This window comes from Nannospalax galili, unplaced genomic scaffold, assembly GCF_000622305.1.
Source record: "Nannospalax galili isolate Female #2095 unplaced genomic scaffold, S.galili_v1.0 scaffold525, whole genome shotgun sequence".
Taxonomy (NCBI): Eukaryota; Metazoa; Chordata; class Mammalia; order Rodentia; family Spalacidae; genus Nannospalax; species Nannospalax galili.
The window spans coordinates 862,748-877,673 of record NW_008353937.1 but is presented as its reverse complement, the minus strand read 5'-3'; the positions used below and the strand labels follow the sequence as shown (position 1 = coordinate 877,673).

The window sequence follows — 14,926 nt, the reverse complement described above, 5'->3', positions numbered from 1 at the left end:
AAGGATTCACCATGGCCTTGGGTCAGTGACATCCCAGTTAGCAGGCAGCAGCCACAGCCCTCAGGGTAGCATGGAGAGGGGAACCCGGCCTTCTGCCAAGTCACAGGTACCATGCAACCCAGGCTTAGAGTGGTCAACCGGCCACAGGAGAAGCAGCAATTACCAGAGACAGATGGAACACAGACTAAAGACTGTACCACAACCACTCGGTAACCAGAGTCCAACCAAAAGTTGCTTAGGGGGCTGGAGAAATGGCTCAGCAGTTAAAAGCACTGGCTGTTCTTGCAGAGGACCCAGGTTCAATTTCCAGCACACACATGGCAGCTAATAACCATCCATAACTCCAGTTTCAGGGGATCTGACGACCTCTTCTGACCTCTGCAAGCACTGCATGACACGGTGCACTTACATATACCTGAAAACATTTTACAAGCCACTTAGCAGAGCAGGGGAACCCAAAGAGAGTGATTCCCTACCTAGAAAAACAAGAGGGTTGGTGGACACAGACCTGGGGCAGCCCTGCTTCCACAGGTGGGGGCTCCCAGCAGTGACCCCCAGCTTCCTCAGGAAGACATTGTCAGTGAATTAAAGGAAACGAGATCTCAGGAAGGATCAGATATGTAGTCTCTGGAGAGAAGTGGTAGTCAATCGCGAGGAGAGACCAGGAAGAAATTCTCCTTGTTGATGTGTATGTACATATGGGGGCAATCAACGTAATTATGGTGTGTTAATGTCGGGAACACTCAAACCCTCTCCTCTACCTATTTTGAAGTATCCAGTAGGTTATCATCAACCAGAGCTGCCCAGCTGGAATGCCATCCTCCCATCTACATATTTTGGCACTCACTCTCCTCCGTCTTCTGTCTTCTGTCCCCCAGCTCCCTCTCTCATTCTACTCTGTCCCTGAGGTCAACGTTCAGCGTCCCTTGAGAGGCTGTCTTGTGGGCCTGGCTTATTTCACTAAGGTAGCGTCCTTCAGGCCCACTCACATTGCTATGACGAGGCTTGATCCTCTCCTCTGGCTGAATGATATTCCATTGCTATGTAGTTCATGTCTTCTTTACCCATTCAGCCATCTCGGTGGATTCCACATCTTGGCTCTGTGAACAGCGGCTCCGTAAACTGACAGGAAATCTTCAAATGAAAGTTACAATGACTGAAATGAAGAACTCACTGAGAAAGCTGCCGCAGATTGGAGCTGGCGGAGTAAGGGAACTTGAGGATGGATCGATAGAAATTATCCAATCTGCAGAACGGAAGGCAAAGACTAAAGAAAAATGAACACAGCCCCGGGGACATGTACAATAATATCAAATGGAAATAAGTATTTGAAGAAACAAGCACTGCAACCTTCCAAAATTTGATGAAACTATCAAGAGACTTTAAAACAGCACAGTGGAGAGTTAAAAATATTAAGAACCCAGCGATAAAAGCTTATTAATGCTCTGTGGTAAACCTTAGCTCCTGATGCACTTAGCAGGCAATTGAATGTCATAAAATGGATAAATTTTTAGCTCAAGAAGCTAAAAAAAGGACAATCACGAAACAAAATAAATTGTAGAAAAGGAGGGAACAATGAGGGTGGAAGCAGACGTCCAAAAATGGAGCGCCAAGCGGCCAGACTCCTTTTAATTTGGGTTTTGTTTGTAGCTTTTTCTGGTGAAGGAAAGCGAGATGGACTGACCTCTGAGAAGAAGAACGAAGAGGAGAAATCGAGAGAGCAGAAATAGCATTTTATAATGCAGACGGGGAGAGACTGCAAACGCCTCATGCCCATGCGCTCAGAAGCTCCGGGAGCCGACAACTTCACAGGAACAGACAACATTGCTGACGTGAGCCGCATTCTGGGAGGAGACCCCGAAGGTACAGGAGCCACACAGTTTAGCAGCCGTGATGAGCAAACAAAGCCCTACATGCCAAGGAAAAGATAAAATACCCCAGAAAAAAATGGACTATTAAAGGGGGGAGAAAATAGACACTTGAATGGCCAATAAACTGCACAGAGTACTTGGACAACCTCAAACTGCAGGAGGAAGGGTCCCTGAGTTCTCCTGGTAAGATCACCACAGCCACTGGAACAAGCCTTAGTGAGGAGCCTGGCCGCGGCCAGATTTGAACGCTGTGAAGCCACATCTTTACATCGGAAGCACAGCACAGCTAGATAAACAGATACATTTCCCCGGCAATTAAATATGCAGAAACTCAGTCTCACATTCAGTGGTGTCACTTGCCTCTGAACGTGAGGAGGGACAGACCTAGCACTCACCATGATTGGACAGCAGGACCCCTGCTCTTCTGTTCAATGCCACGATGGCATCTGCAGGTGTCCAGGAGGAGGAGTGGGAGCTGGGGAGGCGCACGGGCCATAAGCAGCTGTGGGTTGTGGAAACCAACACACGCCTCATCTAATCGTCTGTTCACTTGTGTTTCCAGTGAAATCACAACACCGAGGTGGCTCAGGTCAGAGGGCCAGAAGTAAAAGATGCCACCCAGTGGTTCCTGGGGTGACGTTGGGAGGCAGCTCAGAGGGGAAGATCGTGGGGACATCACCGGGTACCTCCTGAGATGCGGGGAGTTCTTACTTATCTTCGAATAGGGTGAGTAACTGACACCCCTACAGTGGGTCCTGGAACAGAAAGAATGTCCAGAAAGACTGAGGGACCCTGAAGAAAACATGAGCTTCAGTTTCAAGTGTTTATCTGGACATCGGCGGCTTAACAGCGACCAAAAAACCAACTCAGTGAGACTTGCTAACAGCAAGTATGTTGGGGTGGCTGCAGGACGTCTCCCCCAGTGAGTCTCTGGACCCAGAGCTCATCTATAGCAAAGCACTATTTTAAAAAGGAAAAAAAAAAAAAAAGCACATGGGGCTGGAGACATGGCTCAGAAGTTAAAAGTACTGGGGTGCTCTTGCGGAGGACCTGGGTTTGATTCCCAGAGTCACAATCATCTGTAACTCCAGTATAGGGAATCTGGTGTCCTCTTCTGGCCTCCATGAGTACTGCACATGTGGTACACATACATACATACATACAAGCAAATCATTTACACATATCAAAATAAATAAATCATAAAACTTTTAAAAAAGCAAAGTTATAGGTTCTCTCTCATGACTGCCTTACATGCAAACACACCCATCTGACTGACCAGGTCCAACATGTGATGGTTAATCTTTGTTGACAACTTGACTAGGAGGCTAGTAAAGCATGCCTCTGGGTTGCCTGTGAGGGGGTTTCCAAAGTGATTAGACCATGAAGTCTAATGATTCAATCCACTGACAGATTCAAAATTTGCATGGGCTACTGGAGGTGGAGGAACTCTGGATGGCAGGCTGTTTGGAGGAAGTAGGGGTTACACCTCTCACTGGCCTCTTCCTCTTACTGCTCCACTGTGTTTCCTGCCCACCATGATTCGAACTGCTCTGGGGTCTACTGCTTCTTGTCTGACTGACCACCCTGATGTCCTGCAAGCCCATAGGGCCAAGAAGCCATGAACTGGATGTTCTGAAACCATGAAGCAAAGTTTAAATCTTCTCTCCTTTAAGTTGCTATGCCAGGTGTCTTGTCACAGCAATTGAAAAGGCCAACTGATGAACCACCCATAGGCCCTCAGGGCTCTGCATCCTTCAAGTCTAGCTCAGGCTTGCACCTTGCTTTGAAGCTTGACATTACCACCTGCTGTCAAGCCATAAGTTCTGAGCATCCTTGCCTCTAGGGTAAGCTGAGCTGAGCTGCCTCAGGCCTGCCATACAGAGTCCCAAGGGCCTGGCTCTGTAAGGCTCCATGCCCCTTCGAGGTTAGTCTCCTCATTACCAACCACTGTCTCCTGTTAGCTACAGCCTCTCCGTCCTGTCTCACTCCTGAAGAAGCTGTAAGTCCCCATGATGGGCCTGGGATCCTGGGAAGGTGGAAGGGGCCCAGGACCTAGTATAGAAGGAGAACCTCTAGGAGGCAGATTGGGGCTCCCTTCAGTGCCATCCTGGAAGAATCAGTGCAGAGCGAGCCTTGACAGGTGACAGGCCAACAGGGAGAGACCCCGGCCAATGCTAGGATGGAATCCAACACATCTGGTCCTAGATGAGATAATGTCACACTTGCTCCATAGCCCTGAGTCCATGACTGAGTTGGCCATGTCTCTCTGGCTCCCTGTTGGTATCTTTCTCCAGGGACACTGAGGCACCTGAGTCAGCAGATTTTCCCCAGGTCCTTCTGTCCCCAGTCCTCTGTGTCCTGTGTCCTCTGTTCCCCAGATCCTCGGTACCACAAGTCCTCTGTCCTCCAGGTCCTCTGTCCCCCATGTCCTCGGTACCACAAGTCCTCTGTCCCCCATGTCCTCTGTCCCCCAGTGCCTCTGTCCCCATGTCCTCTGTCCCCCATGTCCTCGGTACCACAAGTCCTCTGTCCCCCATGTCCTCTGTCCCCCAGTGCCTCTGTCCCCATGTCCTCTGTCCCCCATGTCCTCGGTACCACAAGTCCTCTGTCCCCCATGTCCTCTGTCCCCCAGTGCCTCTGTCCCCATGTCCTCTGTCCCCCATGTCCTCGGTACCACAAGTCCTCTGTCCCCCATGTCCTCTGTCCCCCAGTGCCTCTGTCCCCATGTCCTCTGTCCCCCATGTCCTCGGTACCACAAGTCCTCTGTCCCCCATGTCCTCTGTCCCCCAGTGCCTCTGTCCCCATGTCCTCTGTCCCCCATGTCCTCGGTACCACAAGTCCTCTGTCCCCCATGTCCTCTGTCCCCCAGTGCCTCTGTCCCCATGTCCTCTGTCCCCCATGTCCTCGGTACCACAAGTCCTCTGTCCCCCATGTCCTCTGTCCCCCAGTGCCTCTGTCCCCATGTCCTCTGTCCCCCATGTCCTCGGTACCACAAGTCCTCTGTCCCCCATGTCCTCTGTCCCCCAGTGCCTCTGTCCCCATGTCCTCTGTCCCCCATGTCCTCGGTACCACAAGTCCTCTGTCCCCCATGTCCTCTGTCCCCCAGTGCCTCTGTCCCCATGTCCTCTGTCCCCCATGTCCTCGGTACCACAAGTCCTCTGTCCCCCATGTCCTCTGTCCCCCAGTGCCTCTGTCCCCATGTCCTCTGTCCCCCATGTCCTCGGTACCACAAGTCCTCTGTCCCCCATGTCCTCTGTCCCCCAGTGCCTCTGTCCCCATGTCCTCTGTCCCCCATGTCCTCGGTACCACAAGTCCTCTGTCCCCCATGTCCTCTGTCCCCCAGTGCCTCTGTCCCCATGTCCTCTGTCCCCCATGTCCTCGGTACCACAAGTCCTCTGTCCCCCATGTCCTCTGTCCCGCATGTCTGCGGTACAAGTCCTCTGTCCCCAGGTACCCTGTTCCCCATGTCCTCTGTCCCCCATGTCCTCTGTCCCCCATGTCCTCTGTCCCCCAGGTCCTCTGTCCCCATGTCCTCTGTCTCCATGTCCTCTGTCCCCAAGGCCCTCTGGGTGGTGGTGTCTCTTCCTGGGATGGAGGGCACAATGAAACCTTGGAGGATCTATTCCTCAAGGTTTCCAATGGGGGGATGCAGGGGATGTAAAGACAGGAATCCTGGGGTCCTGCCAGCTCCCGTCCAGCTTTCAGCCTGGGCCCTAGAGCTCTTTCTGTCTGTGGAAGGCATGCGCAAGCAAGCGTTAGCTAACACCAGACATGCCATCTGTATTCTTTACAAGACCTGGAATTTTCTTCTTGGGATCTTTTCCCCTCTGGGAAAGACATTTTAACTGGCTAATGTTTTCATGATTAGATGTGGATGGCTGTTAAAAATAAAGTTCTGTCATTGGTAACAAGTGTGAGTCAAGGTGGGAAGAGGCTGAGTGACTCAGCAGGAGCCCAAGTGCGCATGTGCTTGTGTCTGGACTGGGGCATTCCTGAAAGCCTTACTCATGCTGCAGGTCACACAGGCCACCTGCATCAGGAGGGGTGTTGCCTTGTGGGGGTGATTCTGGAGGTGCACATCTCCAGAACAGCCTCCAGACCACCCCCCACAACTGTCATTTTGAGGAAGTAGGGAGGGATTAAGATGGGCCTGGGGGAGGCAGCCTAGGATCCAGTCCTCCCCAACTGTCTACTGGAGCGATTATAGATTATACCTGGGCACCTCTCTGATCCCCCTGTCCCAACTGGACCAATCGGGATGAAGGCAGTCAAGAAAAGGATCTGCCCATTCCTACCCCTGCCCAGGTCAGGCGCCACAGCCCTCCCTCAACTTCCTGTTCAGCCTAGCACTCTGCTTCCATTGTCCCCCGCCCAAAACTCCCCACAGCACAAGCTTCTGAGGGTCAGCTGGCAGGATGCAAAGAACAGTGCTTTCCCACCTTGGCATTGGGATTTCTGCCGCCTCTAGCTTCCTGGAGTATAGAGCCAGAGGCTGCACTCACCATTAACGCCAGGGAGAGGGTGTCCCTTTCCCTGGGCATCTCCATTCCCACCCAGGCCTCCTATCAGCAGCCCAGAAGGCTGGAACAAAGAACAGCTGGTGGGAGCAAGGGCCAGGCTGGCTGGCTCCCGTGGAGCATGCTTGTGTCTACAAAAACTTGTACCTGTCCCCCTACTTCGCTGGTTACAGGGTTTGAAAACCGTTACGTGAGGCTTCTAGGAGACACGGTTGACAGTGTGGGGTGGGCGGTCCAGTGTGGGGTGGGAGACCCAGTGTGGGGTGGGAGGTCCAGTGTGGGTTGGGAGGTCCAGTGTGGGGTGGGAGGCCCAGTGTGGGGTGGGAGGCCCAGTGTGGGGTGGGAGGTCCAGTGTGGGGTGGGAGGTCCAGTATGGGATGGGAGGTCCAGTGTGGGGTGGGAGGCCCAGTGTGGGGTGGGAGGTCCAGTGTGGGGTGGGAGGCCCAGTGTAGGGTAGGCAACCTAGTGTGGCATGGAGACCCAGAGAGTCTGGGGATCCAATGGGGAGTTGGGGATCCCCTGGTGGTGGCGCTTTATGTAGCTGAGCTGGTCCCCAGGCTTTGACCTGCTTGTGCCTTCCAATTTCAGCTGAGTTAGAGGTCTGGTCCTGTCTGTGAATCTGACTTCTGGGGATGCAGGTTGGGGCTCACAGAGAGCCATCTGGGCCAGGGTGTGTCTGAGAACAGGTGGCCTGGGGCAGTGTGGACCAGCCAACGTAGGCTGTGTGGGCTGGGTCCATTCCCAGGCCTCCCACACTGCCCTTGTGGCTGCCACACAACACTAGTCCATTAAACCAAGGGGCACATGGAGGTCACCTCAGGAAAGTGACCCCGAGCAGGTCACCGTGGGGATGGGTGACTACCACGTCCTCTGGGTCTGTCTGCAGTTAAACGTGGCTCTTCCAGATGAGTCTGCTTCCCTCCCCTCCCGCTCCACACCTCTTGGAGATATAGCCATTCCTCAGCCCCACAGAAGCGGTCCCCAATGTTGCTGCTGTCTGCACTGTCGGCTCTGAGACCCAAATTACCAGCAAAGGGAGATAGATGCTAACCCTTCCCAGCTCAAATTGATTCTCACCCAGGGCTGCCGGCCCCGCTCCCTGGTGATCATCAGAACAGCTTCCTCCGACACATAACGGCCCCTCATGAGCCCCTGATATGAGCAAAGATGAATATCCAATTGCACTACGATGGGGTGAGCTGGGCACAGGCAGGGTGGGGGAGCAGATGACTTTCAGGGGCTCTCCTGCCCCACTGCCCTGGTGGTTTTTCAGGAAGAAGTTGGGTCATCAGAGTTAGATTGTTCCCTCCTTCCTCCTGAAGAAAGAAAAGGCAGAGAAGGTGCAGAGGAGAAGCTTCCAGCACTGACAGGTCCATCCTGCTCAGCACTGGCTCTATGCAGAGTAGAGACCCAGAGGCACAGACAGGCTGGAAGGTACTCAAGGCCACCCTGTGAGTGGGATCAGAGGGGTAACTTGGCCCTGACCCCACGTCCTCTCTCTGACCCCATTCTCCATCCCCACACTCCCAACCCCTGCTCTGATCCCACCTTCCCCACCTGGAACCTCAAGCTGAGCTCAGGAATTGCCTAGGGAGAACAGTGTACACAGCCTTGGCTAGCATGTTCTAGATGAGGATACTTCTGCCAGGGCTCATGGGGTACAGAGGTCCACGTCGTTGGCTCCTACTGGAGAATTGTCAGGTTCACTGGAAGAACACTGCCCTTCCATCTCAAGGCCTGGTCTTGGTGCCCCTGCTGGGTGCTGTGTGACTGGCCGGACAACCTGTACACACACATTTTCAGGGTCTGAGTCTCCCATGGATGGGATGATGCTGAAGGGTCAGTGAATCAGAATCTCTGGAAGCCCCAGTAAAGGCATTTGGCAAGAAGTCTGTGCTTGCCACATGCTAAAGTGATGAGTCCAGGAGCCAGGACAGTCTTACAAATGACCCAGTACTGCAAGGAAGAGAGGGGCTGACATCCTGCTGCAGAGCAGAGAGAGGACTGGGGCACAGGAACAGAATGAAGGCATGGCTGGATTTATTTCTGTACCTAGATGTCCAGCAGGGCCTCAGAGAAGGCCACACTGAAGGTCAAGTGACCATGTTGAGGACACCTGGCCAGCAGGTGTATGGGAGGCAAGCAGGAAGGACCAGTTTGCTTTGGGCTATGATATCTTCTCTGGAAATTTAAGATGTCATAGGTAGAAGTAAGGCACCTATGGGCTGGGATGCTTCTTAAGCCAAGTTCATTTTGAAGTTCTGGAGGCAGTGTCAGCCCTGAGATTAACACCATTGTCAATTTGACCTGATTTAGAATCACCATGGAAACACACCTCGGGGAAGGTTTAACGGAAAAGGGGAGATTCTCCCCTGAATGCCCAGACTGACTACAAAGGAGAAACCGAGCTGAGCACCAGCAATCCTAGAGTGCTTCCTGACTGTGGATGCCATGCGCCCATGACACATGTTCTGCTCTCAAGCCATCCCTGCCACAATGGATGAATACCCAAATTGGGAGCCAAAATAACCCTTCTTTCTTGAGTTGCCTGTGCCAGATATTTCATCACTGAAGCAGGAAGAGCAAGTAAACCGCCACTCAACTGCCAGCCTGGTCTCCCTCGTAATAGGGGAATGAGGGTGATGGTGTCAGTGATGGACAGTGAGGGTGATGGTGTCAGTGATGGACAGTGAGGGTGATGGTGACAGTGATGGACAGTGAGGGTGATGGTGACAGTGATGGACAGTGAGGGTGATGGTGACAGTGATGGACAGTGAGGGTGATGGTGACAGTGATGGACAGTGAGGGTGATGGTGACAGTGATGGACAGTGAGGGTGATGGTGACAGTGATGGACAGTGAGGGTGATGGTGACAGTGATGGACAGTGAGGGTGATGGTGACAGTGATGGACAGTGAGGGTGATGGTGACAGTGATGGACAGTGAGGGTGATGGTGACAGTGATGGACAGTGAGGGTGATGGTGACAGTGATGGACAGTGAGGGTGATGGTGACAGTGATGGACAGTGAGGGTGATGGTGACAGTGATGGACAGTGAGGGTGATGGTGACAGTGATGGACAGTGAGGGTGATGGTGACAGTGATGGACAGTGAGGGTGATGGTGACAGTGATGGACAGTGAGGGTGATGGTGACAGTGATGGACAGTGAGGGTGATGGTGACAGTGATGGACAGTGAGGGTGATGGTGACAGTGATGGACAGTGAGGGTGATGGTGACAGTGATGGACAGTGAGGGTGATGGTGACAGTGATGGACAGTGAGGGTGATGGTGACAGTGATGGACAGTGAGGGTGATGGTGACAGTGATGGACAGTGAGGGTGATGGTGACAGTGATGGACAGTGAGGGTGATGGTGACAGTGATGGACAGTGAGGGTGATGGTGACAGTGATGGACAGTGAGGGTGATGGTGACAGTGATGGACAGTGAGGGTGATGGTGACAGTGATGGACAGTGAGGGTGATGGTGACAGTGATGGACAGTGAGGGTGATGGTGACAGTGATGGACAGTGAGGGTGATGATGACAGTGATGGACAGTGAGGGTGACGATGACAGTGATGGACAGTGAGAGTGACGATGACAGTGATGGGCAGTGAGGGTGATGGTGACAGTGATGGACAGTGAAGGTGACGGTGACAGTGATGGTCAGTGAAGGTGACGGTGACAGTGATGGTCAGTGAAGGTGACGGGGACAGTGATGGTCAGTGAAGGTGACGGGGACAGTGATGGTCAGTGAAGGTGACGGGGACAGTGATGGTCAGTGAAGGTGACGGGGACAGTGATGGTCAGTGAAGGTGACGGGGACAGTGATGGTCAGTGAAGGTGACGGGGACAGTGATGGTCAGTGAAGGTGACGGGGACAGTGATGGTCAGTGAAGGTGACGGGGACAGTGATGGTCAGTGAAGGTGACGGGGACAGTGATGGTCAGTGAAGGTGACGGGGACAGTGATGGTCAGTGAAGGTGACGGGGACAGTGATGGTCAGTGAAGGTGACGGGGACAGTGATGGTCAGTGAAGGTGACGGGGACAGTGATGGTCAGTGAAGGTGACGGGGACAGTGATGGTCAGTGAAGGTGACGGGGACAGTGATGGTCAGTGAAGGTGACGGGGACAGTGATGGTCAGTGAAGGTGACGGGGACAGTGATGGTCAGTGAAGGTGACGGGGACAGTGATGGTCAGTGAAGGTGACGGGGACAGTGATGGTCAGTGAAGGTGACGGGGACAGTGATGGTCAGTGAAGGTGACGGGGACAGTGATGGTCAGTGAAGGTGACGGGGACAGTGATGGTCAGTGAAGGTGACGGGGACAGTGATGGTCAGTGAAGGTGACGGGGACAGTGATGGTCAGTGAAGGTGACGGGGACAGTGATGGTCAGTGAAGGTGACGGGGACAGTGATGGTCAGTGAAGGTGACGGGGACAGTGATGGTCAGTGAAGGTGACGGGGACAGTGATGGTCAGTGAAGGTGACGGGGACAGTGATGGTCAGTGAAGGTGACGGGGACAGTGATGGTCAGTGAAGGTGACGGGGACAGTGATGGTCAGTGAAGGTGACGGGGACAGTGATGGTCAGTGAAGGTGACGGGGACAGTGATGGTCAGTGAAGGTGACGGGGACAGTGATGGTCAGTGAAGGTGACGGGGACAGTGATGGTCAGTGAAGGTGACGGGGACAGTGATGGTCAGTGAAGGTGACGGGGACAGTGATGGTCAGTGAAGGTGACGGGGACAGTGATGGTCAGTGAAGGTGACGGGGACAGTGATGGTCAGTGAAGGTGACGGGGACAGTGATGGTCAGTGAAGGTGACGGGGACAGTGATGGTCAGTGAAGGTGACGGGGACAGTGATGGTCAGTGAAGGTGACGGGGACAGTGATGGTCAGTGAAGGTGACGGGGACAGTGATGGTCAGTGAAGGTGACGGGGACAGTGATGGTCAGTGAAGGTGACGGGGACAGTGATGGTCAGTGAAGGTGACGGGGACAGTGATGGTCAGTGAAGGTGACGGGGACAGTGATGGTCAGTGAAGGTGACGGGGACAGTGATGGTCAGTGAAGGTGACGGGGACAGTGATGGTCAGTGAAGGTGACGGGGACAGTGATGGTCAGTGAAGGTGACGGGGACAGTGATGGTCAGTGAAGGTGACGGGGACAGTGATGGTCAGTGAAGGTGACGGGGACAGTGATGGTCAGTGAAGGTGACGGGGACAGTGATGGTCAGTGAAGGTGACGGGGACAGTGATGGTCAGTGAAGGTGACGGGGACAGTGATGGTCAGTGAAGGTGACGGGGACAGTGATGGTCAGTGAAGGTGACGGGGACAGTGATGGTCAGTGAAGGTGACGGGGACAGTGATGGTCAGTGAAGGTGACGGGGACAGTGATGGTCAGTGAAGGTGACGGGGACAGTGATGGTCAGTGAAGGTGACGGGGACAGTGATGGTCAGTGAAGGTGACGGGGACAGTGATGGTCAGTGAAGGTGACGGGGACAGTGATGGTCAGTGAAGGTGACGGGGACAGTGATGGTCAGTGAAGGTGACGGGGACAGTGATGGTCAGTGAAGGTGACGGGGACAGTGATGGTCAGTGAAGGTGACGGGGACAGTGATGGTCAGTGAAGGTGACGGGGACAGTGATGGTCAGTGAAGGTGACGGGGACAGTGATGGTCAGTGAAGGTGACGGGGACAGTGATGGTCAGTGAAGGTGACGGGGACAGTGATGGTCAGTGAAGGTGACGGGGACAGTGATGGTCAGTGAAGGTGACGGGGACAGTGATGGTCAGTGAAGGTGACGGGGACAGTGATGGTCAGTGAAGGTGACGGGGACAGTGATGGTCAGTGAAGGTGACGGGGACAGTGATGGTCAGTGAAGGTGACGGGGACAGTGATGGTCAGTGAAGGTGACGGGGACAGTGATGGTCAGTGAAGGTGACGGGGACAGTGATGGTCAGTGAAGGTGACGGGGACAGTGATGGTCAGTGAAGGTGACGGGGACAGTGATGGTCAGTGAAGGTGACGGGGACAGTGATGGTCAGTGAAGGTGACGGGGACAGTGATGGTCAGTGAAGGTGACGGGGACAGTGATGGTCAGTGAAGGTGACGGGGACAGTGATGGTCAGTGAAGGTGACGGGGACAGTGATGGTCAGTGAAGGTGACGGGGACAGTGATGGTCAGTGAAGGTGACGGGGACAGTGATGGTCAGTGAAGGTGACGGGGACAGTGATGGTCAGTGAAGGTGACGGGGACAGTGATGGTCAGTGAAGGTGACGGGGACAGTGATGGTCAGTGAAGGTGACGGGGACAGTGATGGTCAGTGAAGGTGACGGGGACAGTGATGGTCAGTGAAGGTGACGGGGACAGTGATGGTCAGTGAAGGTGACGGGGACAGTGATGGTCAGTGAAGGTGACGGGGACAGTGATGGTCAGTGAAGGTGACGGGGACAGTGATGGTCAGTGAAGGTGACGGGGACAGTGATGGTCAGTGAAGGTGACGGGGACAGTGATGGTCAGTGAAGGTGACGGGGACAGTGATGGTCAGTGAAGGTGACGGGGACAGTGATGGTCAGTGAAGGTGACGGGGACAGTGATGGTCAGTGAAGGTGACGGGGACAGTGATGGTCAGTGAAGGTGACGGGGACAGTGATGGTCAGTGAAGGTGACGGGGACAGTGATGGTCAGTGAAGGTGACGGGGACAGTGATGGTCAGTGAAGGTGACGGGGACAGTGATGGTCAGTGAAGGTGACGGGGACAGTGATGGTCAGTGAAGGTGACGGGGACAGTGATGGTCAGTGAAGGTGACGGGGACAGTGATGGTCAGTGAAGGTGACGGGGACAGTGATGGTCAGTGAAGGTGACGGGGACAGTGATGGTCAGTGAAGGTGACGGGGACAGTGATGGTCAGTGAAGGTGACGGGGACAGTGATGGTCAGTGAAGGTGACGGGGACAGTGATGGTCAGTGAAGGTGACGGGGACAGTGATGGTCAGTGAAGGTGACGGGGACAGTGATGGTCAGTGAAGGTGACGGGGACAGTGATGGTCAGTGAAGGTGACGGGGACAGTGATGGTCAGTGAAGGTGACGGGGACAGTGATGGTCAGTGAAGGTGACGGGGACAGTGATGGTCAGTGAAGGTGACGGGGACAGTGATGGTCAGTGAAGGTGACGGGGACAGTGATGGTCAGTGAAGGTGACGGGGACAGTGATGGTCAGTGAAGGTGACGGGGACAGTGATGGTCAGTGAAGGTGACGGGGACAGTGATGGTCAGTGAAGGTGACGGGGACAGTGATGGTCAGTGAAGGTGACGGGGACAGTGATGGTCAGTGAAGGTGACGGGGACAGTGATGGTCAGTGAAGGTGACGGGGACAGTGATGGTCAGTGAAGGTGACGGGGACAGTGATGGTCAGTGAAGGTGACGGGGACAGTGATGGTCAGTGAAGGTGACGGGGACAGTGATGGTCAGTGAAGGTGACGGGGACAGTGATGGTCAGTGAAGGTGACGGGGACAGTGATGGTCAGTGAAGGTGACGGGGACAGTGATGGTCAGTGAAGGTGACGGGGACAGTGATGGTCAGTGAAGGTGACGGGGACAGTGATGGTCAGTGAAGGTGACGGGGACAGTGATGGTCAGTGAAGGTGACGGGGACAGTGATGGTCAGTGAAGGTGACGGGGACAGTGATGGTCAGTGAAGGTGACGGGGACAGTGATGGTCAGTGAAGGTGACGGGGACAGTGATGGTCAGTGAAGGTGACGGGGACAGTGATGGTCAGTGAAGGTGACGGGGACAGTGATGGTCAGTGAAGGTGACGGGGACAGTGATGGTCAGTGAAGGTGACGGGGACAGTGATGGTCAGTGAAGGTGACGGGGACAGTGATGGTCAGTGAAGGTGACGGGGACAGTGATGGTCAGTGAAGGTGACGGGGACAGTGATGGTCAGTGAAGGTGACGGGGACAGTGATGGTCAGTGAAGGTGACGGGGACAGTGATGGTCAGTGAAGGTGACGGGGACAGTGATGGTCAGTGAAGGTGACGGGGACAGTGATGGTCAGTGAAGGTGACGGGGACAGTGATGGTCAGTGAAGGTGACGGGGACAGTGATGGTCAGTGAAGGTGACGGGGACAGTGATGGTCAGTGAAGGTGACGGGGACAGTGATGGTCAGTGAAGGTGACGGGGACAGTGATGGTCAGTGAAGGTGACGGGGACAGTGATGGTCAGTGAAGGTGACGGGGACAGTGATGGTCAGTGAAGGTGACGGGGACAGTGATGGTCAGTGAAGGTGACGGGGACAGTGATGGTCAGTGAAGGTGACGGGGACAGTGATGGTCAGTGAAGGTGACGGGGACAGTGATGGTCAGTGAAGGTGACGGGGACAGTGATGGTCAGTGAAGGTGACGGGGACAGTGATGGACAGTGATGGTGGTGATGGCAGTGATGACAGTGATGACGGTGATGACAGTGATGGTGGTGATGACAGTGATGACAGTGATGACAGCGATGACAGTGATGGTGGTGATGACAT

The 14,926-nt window shown here is 54.3% G+C and overlaps 1 pseudogene; it reads left to right on the top strand.

The window, feature by feature from the left end:
* Positions 1-1,769: 1,769 nt before the first annotated feature.
* Positions 1,770-14,926, top strand: part of LOC115067363 — a 61,834-nt pseudogene continuing 48,677 nt past the window's right edge.